The 16,023-nt window shown below is 46.5% G+C and overlaps 1 protein-coding gene across 1 annotated transcript in view; it reads right to left on the minus strand.

Moving 5' to 3' along the window:
• The window catches only part of CDH11 (cadherin 11), a 141,862-nt gene extending 134,903 nt beyond the window's left edge, over positions 1–6,959 (minus strand). The window contains exon 1 of the mRNA XM_032486455.1: positions 6,052–6,959. The gene's annotated coding sequence lies outside the window, so the exon portion shown is untranslated. The remainder of the gene's footprint in view (positions 1–6,051) is intronic.
• Positions 6,960–16,023: the final 9,064 nt, after the last annotated feature.

Consider the following 16,023-nt stretch of genomic DNA (forward strand, 5'->3'; position numbering starts at 1 on the left):
TACAGGTGAGGCAGCAGAGTCTCAGGGAAGTCACTTAGCTCATTCTAGGATGAGTCAGGTGGGCAAAAAATACAAGGGGATGCCAAAAAGCTCAAAAATTGAGATAAATAATATTTTAAGGAAATACTTTAAAAAATCAAGATAACTGGAAAAAATCCAAGATGAACAAAATACCAACATTTTCAACAAAGACAGATTCAGACTCTGCACTTGCATGTCTTAGCTTCTCCCTCCTCACCCCGGTCCCGGCCCTGCCACTAGGCAGTGTTGCCTCCAAGTGTGAGCCTCGGGGATGACGACGGAACACGTCCCGAGAGACCACGGCGCGGGTGAATGCACCGTCATGAGATATAACGTCTGTTCCTGCCTTCATCCATGTTTGTTCTTACTGAGAATAAAACAGCAACCATGGCAGGGAGGCTGCTCCAAATTCTCACCGCCTGCTCTCCCTGGTGGAGCCTACTGACGGCTGAAAAGGTCTGTGTGTCTTACACCAAATCCAGGGAGGGGCCCTGACCGCCACGGTTGCTGCTAGGTGATCACTGTGGTGGGAAATGCTGCATCCGAAGCCAGTGTGCAAGAAAAGTCAAAGTGGAGAAGTACCCTTAATTTGTGAAATCATGCCAGGGCAGAGGACCATGTCAGGAGAATTTCTGGCAACTAAGGAGGTCCACGGAGGAAGGGAATGTTATTCTTCATCTGGAGTAACCAGGAACATTCAAGGAAAAGGCAGTGCTTATTCACAACGTCCTCTGACCAGGACCCAGTGCCAGAAGGCAACAGAATAAGGCTCTGGCCACTGTTGACTGTGGCCTGTGAAGCTGTTTATGCCAACTTTCTGGCTTCAGCACCTCACATGGTCTAAAGGAATAGAGACAGAGGAGGGGAGGGACACCACTCCTCCGCCAGCCATGAGAAAGAGCATCACTTGTCTCTCCCACACACTTTTTTCCCTCCTCTTTCCTTCTTCCCTCTCTGTTGCTCTCTCCAACTCCCATCTCATTTAACATCCTGTGCACCAGATCCTCTGCCTGGGCAGCAACCCTGACCACCGAGACTCTGAGAACAATGCTTTATCTCAATAAGCATCCCGGAACTCTGCAACTGTCTGATGACTGATTAAACCAAATAACAACGAAATTTTGCCTCCAGTTCTAACAAACATGCATTATTCACAAGCACGTAGAATTTAAATGTGCCTCCTTTTTTTAAGTTAAATAAACTGTCCGGCAGTAAGTGAGCATCGGTTTACAAAACACTTTGTCTTACTTTCCACTGCGTTGCTTAATACTCCCCCCATAATCCATTTGCATCGATTCCTCCTGCATCAACTGCCTATGCATTCCAACACACTCAGAGCTGCAGAGAACTCCACTGCTGATTCACCAGGGAGGCAACTGTACTCAGTTAAAAAGAAAAAAAAAAAAGATACAAATAAGAATCCACTTAAGACAGTACTTATTTTTTTTAATAGAGCTTTCCTCTTAATTATAATATAGCATTAGTTTTTTGTTTCATTCTTCTGAATTTCATAATGACACTATCAAACAGTAACAAATACAAATTTGTGCAGCCTGGAATATGCAATTTAATCATAAGCAGTAATTTCCGTATCACTGAGGAGGGGAAAAAAAAGTCAAATGATTAAACTCCAGTGCGTGAGGACCAATCTTGAATTAAATTGTACTCTCTGCTAAAGTTAGTTTCCGTACAGCAATATCAAGAATGGTTTAAAGGTAATAGTAAAACATTTACTGTTATATTCAAACTCCATGAGAAGAAGTGTTTACCAAGGATCAAACTGCTATTCTTTTTTGCAAATTAAAAATGTCTTGCACATGATTTCAAAACCTCTTGAAAGGATAGGCCATAATATCATAGGAATCTCACTGATATTTCTCTTCTTTATTCATTCCCTTCCCCTCAGAGTCTAAAATGATGCCTTTTGCAGGGGGGCAAAAAAAAAGAGCCAGAAAATCCTCCAGGATCACTGCCTCAGTGAGAACTGACCTTGTTTATCACAGAGCCCAGCCCCCACCCATCTCCTGCTCAGACAATCTCAAGATACAGATTTTGCAACTTTCGAGTAAATGCCAAGGTGAGAAGAAGAGACTGAAGGTAAGGGGATCCACTGAGTAGAAAGATGTTAATCCTGACAAACTGCTCAAGCAGTAGCCTGAACCACAGCTAGATTGAATTCGGTCTCTCCTGAGAGGGCCAGACAAGGCTGATGGTAACAAAACCGCTTTTCATGGTGCCCTCAAAAGCAGATGGGCCCCATGCACAAAGTTGGAGAAGAGTGCCATTGCCCTCTAGTGGCCAGAAGTGCAATCTTCCGCGAAGGAGCCCATTTCCAGAGATGCACAAGGCCCTTAACGTCAGGGTAAAATTATAGCAGAAAGATGTCTAATTATCCTCCTCGAGTGTTTTCTTTAGTCCTTCCTTGCCCACAGAGGAGGCTGTGGATGGCTATCACAATAATCCTGATGGAAAAGCTCATTCTTACTGCTACTGTGCACCAGAATTTGTCAAACTTTCTCCAGCTTTATTTTTTTCTTTTTTACCAGACCTGTTGATGTTTTTCCCCTAGTCCGTTAAATCGCAAACACACACATATAGATAGACCAAAGACCTATTTCAGGGGAAATGAACTCGGATTGGAAAGGCTGACAACTACAATGATTGGTAAATCTAGAATGGGGGTTCTTGACAAATCAGGTAACTTTTTATGAAGCAATAACCAATTGTGTAAGGGGGATAAACACCTCAAACACATTTCCATCCCTTAAATCACTGGCTGGTGAATTTATACAATGTTTAATTTTCTAGGAAAAAAGAAACTTAGTAATTTATAGTCATTCTGTAACCTTGACAGTTCAAGAAAAAAGGTTTGCTACCTGCTTTCAAACTGTAGATCACTGCCTTATCATTACTATTTAATGTTTAGGTATTCCTATGATCAAAGTAAAAAAAAATCAATACTGAAAATAAACTTAAATGATCACGTTTCTGGAACAAGCGCCTAATGTGTAGAAAAATGAAGGCAGACTAAAATCAGAAATGCAGATCTCCTTTAGATGATTCCAAAAATGGCTTTGAATATCACAGATCAAAGTTTACATGAACTGTCAACTTCATAAGTCACAGACATTCACAGGCAAGGTTCTGAGACACACTATGCTCAGGGGAGTGTAGCTCTGGCACTGTAAATCAAGCCTTGAGGTCAAAGTCATGGCATTTCCCGTATGAGGGGCCCCAAACCAGAATCTTTACAAAGCAGCCATGTAATTCTATTCAAAGTGGAAAAAAAACCATGAATTATGAAGACAAGTGCATTAAAGGAGCATGAAATTGATCTGTAGTCCCCCAAATCATGGCAAGGCTCTCCAACCCTGCCACCCCCCCACCACCAATCTTTGCACAATTAAACAAACATACATATCCACAGCCACCACTGCAAAGAGGAAATCTGAGTTCTGGGTCATAAAAAAGCATAGACTTAACTTTTTTTTTTTTTAAATTCTCAAATTAACAAAAGATTGCATCTTAATTGAAAATAGAATTTAGATTTCTAGTAATTTTACTGTCTGGTGTTCTGATAAGAGTGCTGAGCATAATGAAAGTTCTGAAGAGCTATCAAGATGGTCCACTGCTTCAATTAGAGCTATTTTAAAAGCCTATTTTTCTAGTAAGCAATAAGCCCAGTTTGAGTAAATCTACATGTCTGGGCCTCAACAGTTTATCCTATCCCAGTCTCGTCAATGCAGGTCTTCATTTCATTTTCCCTTCCTCAGGGGTGAGGAGGGTGATTTTTTTTTTTTTTCAAATAAAATAAAATGACCAGCATGTGCTGACTCTCAAACAACAAGGAAAATAATGATAGAAATTATTATTAATAATAAACTACAGCTGCACAAAATTTTAAATGTACTAATTCACAATGCTTTAAAAGCAGAATGTAAAGATAATTCTCACTGAAGGAAAGTTTCCTAGCCTTTCAGATGCCTTTCCTTGGTCTGTACTTGAAAACTACTCACATTCCTTTGTACTAGGCAGGATTTCAGTTTTGCACAGAGGCTTGAATTCCAGGGCCCACTGGCCAACTCTAAAACTTTGAATCAGAGCTCATGACTAAGGAACTTTAGTGTCCAGGAGCTTCTGGGTCCCTCTAGCATTGGCCCCAACACTCTGTCTCTTTGTTTTGCAACTTTTTGCTCCTTTGTTCTACTGGAAGAAGACCAGGCTCCCTGCAGTTGGGGTTGGGCAGAGATTATTTCTGGGTTCTGATGCCTGCATCTCTGTATTTGTAGGGAGAGTAATTTCAGGATTAATGAAATGAAGGTCAGCCCCTTCTTTTCTCTCTCATCGTATTAGGCTCTAGCTCTCAGAGCCCAGCGTGGCAAATGTGCTGAAGTGATGCTGGCGGATCCTCGCTCCTGAGAACGTTTCCACGTCCCTATCCCCGGGAAATCCAGACACCCCGCAAAACCATCGACGTCTGTCTGCTGCAAGCCCAAGTGATAAAGAAATCTATCCATCCTCTCACCAGATTAATTATCGTGCCTTCTCTGTGATTAAACTGAAAACTTACTCTCTGTCTCATGTTAAACCGGTAGGAATGATCCAAAGAGGAAAACGGAAATATTTCAGAGGCATCCGAAAAAAATTTCTTTAGGGGGAAAGGTTCGGGGGAAGACTTTACAGGCAGATCTATGCCCTCATGCAGCAGGGTTTTAGAGACAACCTTCCACCCCACCCCTTAGAAACGACCCGCCGTCATGCAGGGATGGCATTATTAAATAATTAAAAGATGCGATTTCTTAATAGCAGCGCGATGGCCCGTGAAATTCCTGCTACATTATCAGCAAAAGCAACAGGGCTTTCTTTTTCTAGCATTTAGAAAACCTTTCATCCGGGAGAAGGGGGCATGCGGAGCTCCCCCACTCCCCAACCCCGCCCTGGAGAAAGCAAGGCCTTGGCAAGAAAGGGATGAAGAAGCGCGACCCGGGGGCCTCCCTGACCCCACTTTCTCTGGGGAGTCTTTCCTTCACAGCGCCAAACGGGCCTCCTACAGCTCTACCAGGCTGGAGAGGGAGACGGGTGCTCTCCTCGCCGCCCCTCCCCACCATCCTGCGGGCTTCTCCAGCTTCCCATCCGCGGCTCCCGTTCCGGGGCAAAGCTGAAGGAGGGAAGCCGTGCGCGCGAAACTGGAGAGACTCCGCGCGCTCCGGGAGGAGGCGCAGGCTGCAGGGAAGGCTTGCTTCGCAAAGTTAACGTTGACCCCGGCAGGCTCCGCCAAGACCCAGCCAGAGCCAAGCCCGAGTCTGAGCCGCGCGCACATCACCCCTCGGGCTGCCGGGAGCTGACAAACGGCCCCCTGGAGCCCCCGAGAAGACTCCAGCTTGAGCGCGCGCGCCGCAGTCGGCAGCCCCAGAGCCGCAGTCAGCGGACCCAAACCCACGCTATTAAAGTGCGGGGGAATCGCCGACGCGATATGGGTTCCTTCCGTTTTCTGGGGCTTCCCCGGCGGTCTCGATGGAGGGACTGAGTCCCCGGGAGCGCTCCGCGGAGATTGAGGAGGAAGGGGTAGGGACCCTGCAAAGCGTGGTCACGTCGCTGCTATTGGAAAGAGGCGCAGGGCGGGCCGGCACCGCGCCGGGGGCGACTTTCCCCAGAGAGCTGACCGGGGCAGTCGGCGTGTCCGGAGCGCAGCTGTGCAGCCTCCAGCTCCAGCCGGCAGCAAAGCCCCTCTCCTGCGGCCTCGGCGCAGACCCCAGAGAGGAGGCCAGAGCCGGGAGGAGAGGTTGGAGCGCACATCTGGCGCCTCTGCCCCCTGCGCTGCCCGCGCCCACAGCTGGCTCCCTTCTTCCTTTTTGATTTTTAAACACATCTCTTACCTCCGCCCTTCCCCCGTTCTGCTTTGCATGTGTGAAACCTTCTCGAGTCAGACCTCCCCCCACCCCGAGACAGTCTCATCCAGCGAACAACCCCCCCCCCCCCCACCAAGAAGCTCCATCCAGGCGGGAGGAAGGTACTGGCGGCGCGCCTCACCTGGGATCCTGGAGGGTGGGCGAGAGTTGCCGGTCGTCGGTCCCTGGCGCAGGACGAGCGCAGCGGTGTCAGCCCCGGCCCCAGTCCGGGTCCCATTCACAAGTCGGCGGCGGCTGCGAGCGGCCCCCGCGGCATCTGCTCGAGACGCTCCCCTTGGCTGGCGGCGGCCGCGGAATGAGCCGCCGAGCGCGCTAGTGGCAGGAATGAGAAACCGGGGGGAGGTGGCGGGCGGGGTGGGGGGGCGGAGGAGGAGGGAGGCCGCCGCTGGGAGGGAAGGGAAGGGCGGGGGGCGGAGAGGAGCCGAGGCCGCGAGACGCGGCGAGCTGGGCCTCGCGGAGGCTGCGGGGGCCGGCCTGTCCGCGCCACTACCCCCCAGGGGCCCCCAAGATGCCAGGCCTGGGATTCGTGGCTGCCCTTCCTGCCCCAGGTCACCGCACTCCTGCTCCCCTGGGGCTCAACGGAGTCTGGAGCGACTGAAGTTGGGCTCCGGGGACGCACAGCCAATCAGGAGGGCGGCAGAGGGAAGCTGGGGAGGGCTCAGAAGCCCTTTTTCCTCCTTCGCCCAAATCCGCTCCAGCTGGTCAGGCTGGGCCCTTGCCCAGGAGGCCTGGGTGGTGGGTAGGGGGAAAGCATCGCCCAAGTAGGAGAGGCAATCGGGAATTGTTCTTCCTCCCTCCACGTCGGCGGCTTCTGCCCTGCCCCCTCCCCTCATCCCTTGCAAACTCTCCTTGGGGCCTGGGTGGTGAAACCTGGGGGAGGGAGACTTCGGACTTGGGAAGAGCCACGTCTCTGTTCTCTCCCAGTTCTCCCTCCCCCCAACCCTATCCAGCCCCAAAGCTTCCTGTGCAGAAGCTGGGCCCCAGGAGCTCTTAGGCCGGGTCGGCCGGGTGCCTGCCACCACCCCCCTCCTCCCCAAGAGGGTGTCTTGGCCTGCGCCTCAGGCAGGTACAGTGGCCCCCGCCCGCAAGTAGCGTCACTTGTTGCCTCAGGCCCCCTAGCCGCCCGCCCGCCCGCCCGCAAGGCTCTGTGAAGAGTGCGGTACTGCGGGAGACCCAGCCTGAGGGCGCAGTGCCCGCATTCTCCCTCCGTACTCCCCTGAACCCCTCAAGGAGGACCCGTTAGAGGAGGGGACCTCGGGCCTGATTCCTGCCGTCACGGAGTCCCCAGGAGAAAAGGCTTCGGGGCCCCAAGCTTAGGAATCACGCCAGGGACTGGGTGGGGCGCTCGTGCTTCGGGGAGCAGTGTTGAGACCCGCGCACGCAGCCGTCCCTACGGTAGAGGGGAACAACTGTGACCTGGTGGGGACCCCTAGCCAGAACAAGTTTCTTGGGTGGGAGGTGGCGGAAAAGGCAGAGGCGGAGGGAAGGTGAAGCAGCAAGCAGATAACGGAGGAAAGAAATCCCAGGAAGAACGGGTCCGCGAAAGGAAAGGAGAACGCCGAGGGAAAGCCGGGAGAGAGGGGCGCAAAGAGGCCCAAGAAGGAAGAGAAAGCCTTGGACAGTGTGCCAACAGCGAACGGAGTGGCGAGAGAGGGAGAGAAGGGCGGCTTAAGCTCGCCTTACGTCTCCTCGCCGCCCGCGCGGAGTCCGCGCAGCACGCAGCGCCCTCGGGTTTGCACGCGGCGCCCAGCTGCACGCGGGGGCGGGGCGGGGCCATCCGGGCACCACGCCCCCGCCCCCGCGCGCCCGTGGTCTTCTAGACGACTCCCGGCTGCTCGAGGCGCAGGCCGCCGCCCGCGCCCAGGCGCAGCGCGAGCCGCCGCGGCTTTTGCCCTCCTTGTGGCCTTGGCCTCTAAGCTGCCGGTTCCTCGGCTGGAGGTGAGGGCTCTGAGTTTCCCGCTGCCCGGTTCCCTTGCTCTTCTGCTCCCCCACCTCACCTCCCAAAGGCCGCCGAGGTGACAGGCCCCGGGGCACCAGAAACCCCCACCCTCGCCCCACACGCCCGGTGCAGGGCGCCCGCCAGGCCGCCGAGGCTCGGAGAGCGGGGCGCGGTGCCTGCCTCTTCTTCCTCCACAGGTTGGTCCCTGAACCTGACTGAGCCCCTTCCACGCTCTTCTCTCTCAGCCTCTCTGGTCCTGTCTTTTCATCTGCCACTTCTGTCTGCTCTAAGCCATAAAACTTGGCGTGTGTCCTGGGCCTCCGCCATAGTCCCCGCACTAACGGGGCGTAGCGTGCTGATGGGGTGCTCTGACCTCGACGTTTCTGCTTACAACTGAAGTTACACAGGAGAGGAGGGAAGAGGGCCCCACTCCCCCTCAGAGATACCTGAGTTTTGCTCGTGTTTGTCTACTGTTGTCTGAATTTTCTCAACGCTTTCCGCATAAGTGAAAGTGGAAACAAGAAAGGAAGGTGAAGGAATCTCAGTTTAATTGCACGTGTACAAAGATGTCCAGGTCAGAGATAGTTAGGACATTGCCTGATCTGTGAGAAAAGTTGCATTAATTCCATTTTGGAGGCCCCTCCAAGGATGAGCCTGGTCACATGTGACCTGATAATATCTGGAATGTGTCCTCTGCTTTTGGTTGAGAGTTCATGAAGTGACAGCTGTTGTTTGGTGGTGGTGGGTTTTTTTAGACCATCTGTTTATTGAAAGATGGCATCATTGGATTTTTAAAAGTAAGTTAAGAACTGTAGATTGCCACTGACTTTGCACACCTGGATCACATGGAACCCAGCGTAGCATAACCCAGCGGTTTTATGCCTGGGAGTCTACTTAAGACAACTGGAAACATATGTCGGCATAAACACATATACCTGAATGTTTCATAGCAGCGTTAGTCATCATAGCCAAAAACTGGTAACAATCCAAATGTCCATCCATTGGTGAATAGATAAACAAAATGTGGTATATCCATGTAATGGAATAGTACTCAGCATTAAAAAGAAAATACTGATGTATGTTGCAACATGAATGAACCTTAAAAGGATGCTAAAAGCCAGATGCAAAAACCACATATTCTCTGATTCCATTCATATAAAATATTCAGAAAAGGCAAATTTATAGAGACAGAAAGCAGATCAGTTGTTGTCCCAGCTAAGGGTATGAATAGAAATTGACTGCAGATGGGCATGAGGGAACTGTGTTGGATGATGAAAATGTTCTAAAATTGGATAATGGTGATGGTTGCACAAATCTATACATTCACTAAAATTCCTTGAATTCTAACCAAAGAAAAGGCAAAAATGTTCCTTTTACACCTTTATTCCTGGAGTATTTGTGACCTGCAGCTGAGCCCCAGGGAGAAAATTTTTGCAAGGCAGTTTTATAGAAAGAGAGAAATATTAAAAAAAGAGAGTTCTAGTTCTTATGGAACGATAACCATACTTCTTTTCAGCAAGTTCTATTTTGGCGACTGCTTTGGAGAGTCTTATAAGTGTTAAAGCAAGTTAATTCCCCCCTTTCACTCTTCTAAGTGATTAATTTCTGGGAACTAGAGTTAGGCATTCCAGTTCGTGACATTTTAAACACACCTACACATAGACACAGTACAAAGTGCACATTTCCGAGGGGATTTTTTATGACTATGTTAGGATCTGTCTTAGAATCCATATCAAGCACTTGGGTGGAGTATTGTGTGATTACAGTTTGCATTAAAAAAGGAAACAAGGGGGCAAAAACCCCACTGACAGCTTTAATTATAAGATTCAGTTCATCCAGGCAGCCAAAAGTTTGGGTGTTTATCTTAACTTGCCTCACCTTTCCTTCACCTTGTTCTTCAAGGGAGGAAGCCAGGGTTCACAGTTGCTCTGGAGGCAGGATTAAACAGTCCCCTCTACTTCCTGCCTCTTCCAGTCCAGACAGATGAAGCTCAAATGGGCCTTTTCTTGTCTTTGTCCTTGTCAGCGAGAGGCTGATAATTTCCTGTTGGTTCCTTCATCAAAGGTACCAGGCTCTCATCCCTTTGAAGCATTTGTCCTCAGACTCTGAAGATAGCCAGGCCCTGCCGAGTCAGTTCCTTGTTTTCACTTAGAAGCCCCAGGCTACCCCAGGCCTCCTCCAAGCTTCCTGCTCTAGAAGCATTCTTTGGTAAATGGTATAAAAAGTGAGGCAAGATCCAAATAGGGAGGTGGTTTTATCACATTGCAGTAGACTCCCGTCATGCCTTCCCCAGGTACAGGGAGAGCATTGAGAGAGATGGAATAGGATGCTTTTTCTGAACCAGACATTTCAGATGGAGATTCCCACAGCTGAGTCCATAGAGATAAGTGGGGAGACCACAGGGCCTTGATCCGAGTCTGATTCTTGGTTCTGCTGCTTACTAGCAAAGACTTTATCTCCATGAGATTCAGTTTCCATTTCTATAAGGTAGGGCTTGTTATCCATGCCTGGATTGTTGCAGGGATTAAATGTGCCCACACGCCTAAAGCAGTAAGCACTGTGCTTCATGCAGAGGCTCAATAAATAGAAGTTATTAATTACTATTATTAATTATGAGGTCTGATTATTACCACACCTTAAATCACCTGAGCAAGAAAGGAGCCATGTTACACTTATGAATTATAATAATGATGAAGATTGATCTTATCATAAATGATATTGGTAATAAAATTTCTAGTCAAGAATATTTTAGCCAGTTCAAAATTTACTGACACTGTAAGGCCTGTCCCAGGTCATATAGAATTAGATAGGACAACCTTGGGGGCAGGGGCCCTGGATCTGCCACAAATTCACTGAACCACCTTGAGTAAGTAATTTTCTATCTCTGAGCCTCAGTTCCCATAGCTGTAAGTTCTGAGGAGGATCCTTCCAGGGCTGAAATTCTGGAGTTTTGAAGTCAGACTCTATTAAAATGAAAGCATCTCTTAGAAGCAGTTCCCCTTTCCGCCACTAGGAGCAGTCAGCTGATTGTCTCAGGCTAAGCCCTGACCCTTGTCTCTCAAGCATACCTTCTTTAGCATTATCTGTAGCATTTCTTTTTCTTTTCCTCTCACCTAGACTCTAAGTTCCCCAGGGATGGGGATGATATCCTCCTGGTTTTTGTCTGTATTCCCAGCACCTGGTACATTAAATATAGAAGTCCAACCAATATATTTGATTAATTGATCATGTTAATTAAGAAACATTTGATTAAATTAAGACCAGTATAGCAATCAGATATCACCACAATAATACCAGGTTATGAATAACCCCAGCACCAAGTGGCTTAGAATAGCAATTATTTACTCATACATCCATGGGTTGGATGGGGTTGCCTGGTCTAGACTGAGCTGGGCTGGGGCAACTCCACTCAGCTTCCTGTATTTTTCATCCTCCTCCTGGGGCTAGCTTGGACATATTTTCATGGATGATGGCAAGTGCACAAGACATCAAGCAGAAATATGCATGGTGTCTTGAGGTGTAGGCTTAGAACTGGAAACGATCTCTTCCATCTCATTTTGTTGGCTAAAGCACACCATATGGCCAGACTGAAAGTTAAGGGGTGGAGAAATATAGTCTGCCTTTTTAGCGGAAGAAACTTCATAAGTTGCATGGAAAGGAGTCTGAGTACAGGGAAGGGTAAAGTGTTGGGGCCATTAGGGCACTCTCCCTCAAACAGAAATAGATTTCTATCATGCTGCCGTTCTGGGTCATCTTGGCTTGTCAGGTCCCATGGATTATATCCTATAATCATGAATACAATATTCTAGAACGTTAGAGGAGACAGAAAATCAGAAGGCAATTTCAGTGTCATACCAAATCGTTGTTAACTATGCCCTTCCTTTACTTTGAGATTCAAGTTGGAAAGAAAGAACGCAAGCAGAAATGATAATGTAATAATATTAATAACAACTTATGTATAAAACTAGAAATTCTCAAAACATTCTTTCACAGTACGTATTGTTATCCCTATTTTACAGATGAGAGAATTGAGACAAGGAAATTATATGCACTGGTCAATATAATGCAGCTGGTCAGTCTTGGAACTGGGATTCCAGCATATGTGTGTTTGACTCACGAGTTGCCCCACTAACCTGCCTTTCAGTGAAGAAGCTTATGCAACAGATTCTAGTCTTGATAAGTTTGGCGGCAGTGTGTGGGGAAAAGGGAGAAGATCTTTCCTCTACCCCCAAGGCAGAAGGCATCTGTCAGATCCCTAGGGGCAGTGCCTAGAATACAACAGGTACACAAAAATTTTTCGTGGAAAGGAAAAGATGAAAAGGTTGGAGGAAGTAAGGGAGAGAGGGAGAGAAGGTCAGTATAGAAGTGGAAAAGGTAAGAGAGGAAGGAGGAGGATATGCGAGAAAAGATAAGCACATTGATCTCTTTGGAATAACCGTGCCTTTCCGTGATGGGCAGAAATCTGTGGATTCTGAGGTCATCCATCCCCTGTCTCTACAAGTGCTGAGAACTATTGCCACCTGTCTGCTGCGTTCCACAGCCTAGCGGGTGCAACAGGACCCCGCCCCTGGCTATCTTGCTGATCTTCCCGTCTCTCCCTTGATCATTCAAGCCACATGTATTTTTGTGCTGTTGTTCAAATGCATGTGTACTCCAGATTCAAGACATTTGCACTTGCTCTTCCCTTTGCCTGAAGCACCCTGCCCTGTCCCATGGCTTGCTCCCTCATTTTGTCTATTTAACCAGGATTTCCCTGGCCCTCTTAATGGCAGAAGCACCCATTCAACACTCATCCCTGGTAGCCCATCACTTTCTATCCCTTTAAGACTGCTTTATTCTTGTTTATACCGCATAGATTTGCTTGACATCATATGGCATATTTTAATTTACCTGTTACCAATTACCAATTTAGTTTTATTGGTCATCTCATCCCCCTAGGATACAAGCTTCAGGAGGACAGCAAAGTACATCATCTCTCTTGTTCACTCCTGTGTCTTGAGCATCTAATACTGTGCCAGGCATATGGTAAGCACTCAATAAATATTTGCAGAATGAATACATGAATAATACATGCATGAAAAATGCTAACGGAATGAATGAATCCCCAAACCAAGAGCAGATGAATCATCTGCTTGACTCTAAATGGTGCAAGTGTCCCTTGTTTACAAAATGAATTTAATTATGCCAATTATTCACACTACAAAATGATTCTTCACTCTACCAAAGGTTTCATTCGAAAGCAAGTTAAAATAGCTACCTCCTTTACTGCTTTTAAAAATATAATCCAGTTTACAAAATGGTGGTGTGCAGACAACTTTTCTAGACATATGGATTTCCTAAAATGAATTACAGGTATGCATAATGACAGTTCTGCTTGGGACTTCTAATTCTAGTTTGTTTGTTGTGTGGGTGAGGAGATTGGCTTATTAAAATGCCTCACAGAAGGCTATTTCAGTGTTTGTATGTGCATCCATTTACATTACTTTTTAAACTTGTGAATAGGCGCATTTGAATATGTTTGTGCTCCAGGATAACTGTTGGAAATGTTATTCAAGATTGGTACCGGATTGCTTTGCAAATAGTCTACAATTTGGACAACAAGATTTGAGAGTTCTGTGTTCCAATTTTCATAAACGTTGAAACGTTGACCATCAGTGCTGAGAAGGGGAAGGCAGAAGTGATCCTTAGCCAATGGAGGAAGCTTTAAAAAAAACCTTTCTTAGTGTCCCCAGCTCAAGATAGACGCACTTACCCAGCACTGGCTGTGTGTCAGCACTTCGTCTAGTTGTTGTGTATGTTTCTGTCTTCCTGTTCAGTTGCTTCTTTGGTGGCTAAGAGATAACAGTGATGTTTCCATAGAGCACAGGCAGGTCGAAATGAAATGCAGTGTTTTACACAGGTGGCTCAAGAGCTGCTTCTTGGAAATGGTATTCCAGAAAAGTCTCTCCTTTCTGATTGACAGTCACTTTAGTCCTGGATCTTAAGCCATGATCGAGTCCCCATTGTGGGGAGTATTGTTCTGGGCATAGGTAGAATTAAAGAATAACACTTTTAATAGCTGCTCATTGAATGCCTATTGAGTACTTTAATTCCAACTTTTACAACTGTTCTACAGAGTAAGTATTCTTACACCCATTTTATAGGAAAGGACAGGGGAGCTCAGAACCCTGATCAGCTTACACAAAGTCAGATAGTTTGCTAATGAATGAATAATTAAGTGTGATTTAATTTCTCAGAGTCTACAAGGTTATATAACTGGGAACTAATTTATATGGGAGAGGCGGTAAGGAGAGGCGAGTAGAGGACTCCTTAAAGGAATTCTTTTTAAGCTAAGAATTAAAATATGCAGAGGGATAGTCAGGATAAATGGAGGGGAGAGAACATTCATAGAAGGAATAGCCTGCGTAAAGGCCTTGAGGCAAGATGGAATTTAGAGTTTCTGAGGACCTAAAAAATACCTGTAAGACTGATGCTTAATGAGCTTTGAAGAATTTGTTGAATTTTTTTTTCTCAAGCAGAAGTGAACTGATTGTATTTGTTGACAGAGAGTGTTATAGCTGGAAGTGGATGACACAAGACTGGGTGCATGGATCTTATCAAGTAGATGGGTTTTTTTTCTTTGGATATATACACAGGAGTGGAATTGTTGGATCGTATAGTAGCTCTACATTTAATTTTTTGAGGAACCTCCATTCTGTATTCCATAGTGGCTGCACCAATTTACATTACCACCAAAAGTGCCCAAGGGTTCCCTTTTCTCCACAGCCTTACCAACACTTGTTATGTCTTATCTTTTTGTTGATAGCCATTCTGACAGATGTGAGGTGATCTCTCATTTGTGTTTCTCTGATGATTAGTGATGTTGAACATCTGTTCATGCTCACCCTAATGTTCATAGCAGGATTATTTATAATAGCCAAGATATAGAAGCAAGTGTCTTAGAAGATATAGATCTAAGTGTCCATCAACAGATGAATGGATAAAGAAGATGTGGTATATATGTATATACATACACACATACATGCATGTATGTACATACATACAGTAGGATATTACCCAGCCATAAAAAAGAATGAAATTTTGCCACTTGCAACATGGATGGGCCTGGAGATTATTACGCTTAGTGAAATAATTCATACAGAGAAACACAAATACTGTATGTTTTCACTTATCTGAAAAACCTGAAAAATAAAACAAATGAACATAACAAAACAAAGAGACAGATACAGAGAACAAAGTAGTGGTTATCAGTGGGGAGGGGGTGGGAGAAGGGGCAAGGGAAGGAAAGGGTATTAAGAAGTACAAACTACTGGGTATAAAATAAGTAACATACCAGGATATAATTTACAGCACAGCAAATATAGCCAACATTTTATAATAACTTTAAATGGAATATAATCTATAAAATATTGAATCACTATGTTGTACACCTGAAATTAGTATAATATTGTAAGTCAACTATACTTCAATAGGAAAAAAGAAAAAAGAAAAAAAAGGAATGGATTCGTGCAGATTGCTGTAGTTTACCAGGAGACAGAGGCTGATGGCTTGGACTAAGGCCACGACAGCAAAGAAGGGTTCAAGTTCTAGGTGTGCTTTGTGTTGGAAGCAGAACTTGTTAAATTGGTTGTGGCAGGTGAGAGGAAGAAATCATTCTCATGAGACTGACTCAAGCAATTGGATAGATAAAGGTGCTTATTATTGACTAGGAAGAGTCTGGAGAATGACCAGGTGGGTGAGCGTGAGAACAGGTATGCAGGTAAGGTTCCCCAGCCTGAAGTTTTATGAAACCATTTTGGGCACTAGGCTGCTCTTCTTTCCTGTGGCCACAAATATCCTCCTGAGTCAGGAAGACAGAGTCACCTGATGTTTAATTAGTTAAAGAGAGAAGTTACTCAGCTCTGAGCAGGAGACCCGGGTTCTGGGCTCTGACTTTGGACAGATTCTTTCCTTGCTCTGAGCCACTTCTCATCTAGAATGAGGAGTTTGGCCAAAAGACTTCTACATTTCTGTTCCCCCCTAAAAGCCCATGATTCCTGATTATGCTCACTCCAGGCGCAGTTTTTCAAAAGTATGTCCAAAGGACACATTTATGTTGATTCTGTATCAGTAGGAGACCTGTCCTGAGACACAGGTGAAGTAGGACCTGGGGCA

This window comes from Camelus ferus, chromosome 9 (assembly GCF_009834535.1).
Source record: "Camelus ferus isolate YT-003-E chromosome 9, BCGSAC_Cfer_1.0, whole genome shotgun sequence".
In the NCBI taxonomy this organism is placed as follows: Eukaryota; Metazoa; Chordata; class Mammalia; order Artiodactyla; family Camelidae; genus Camelus; species Camelus ferus.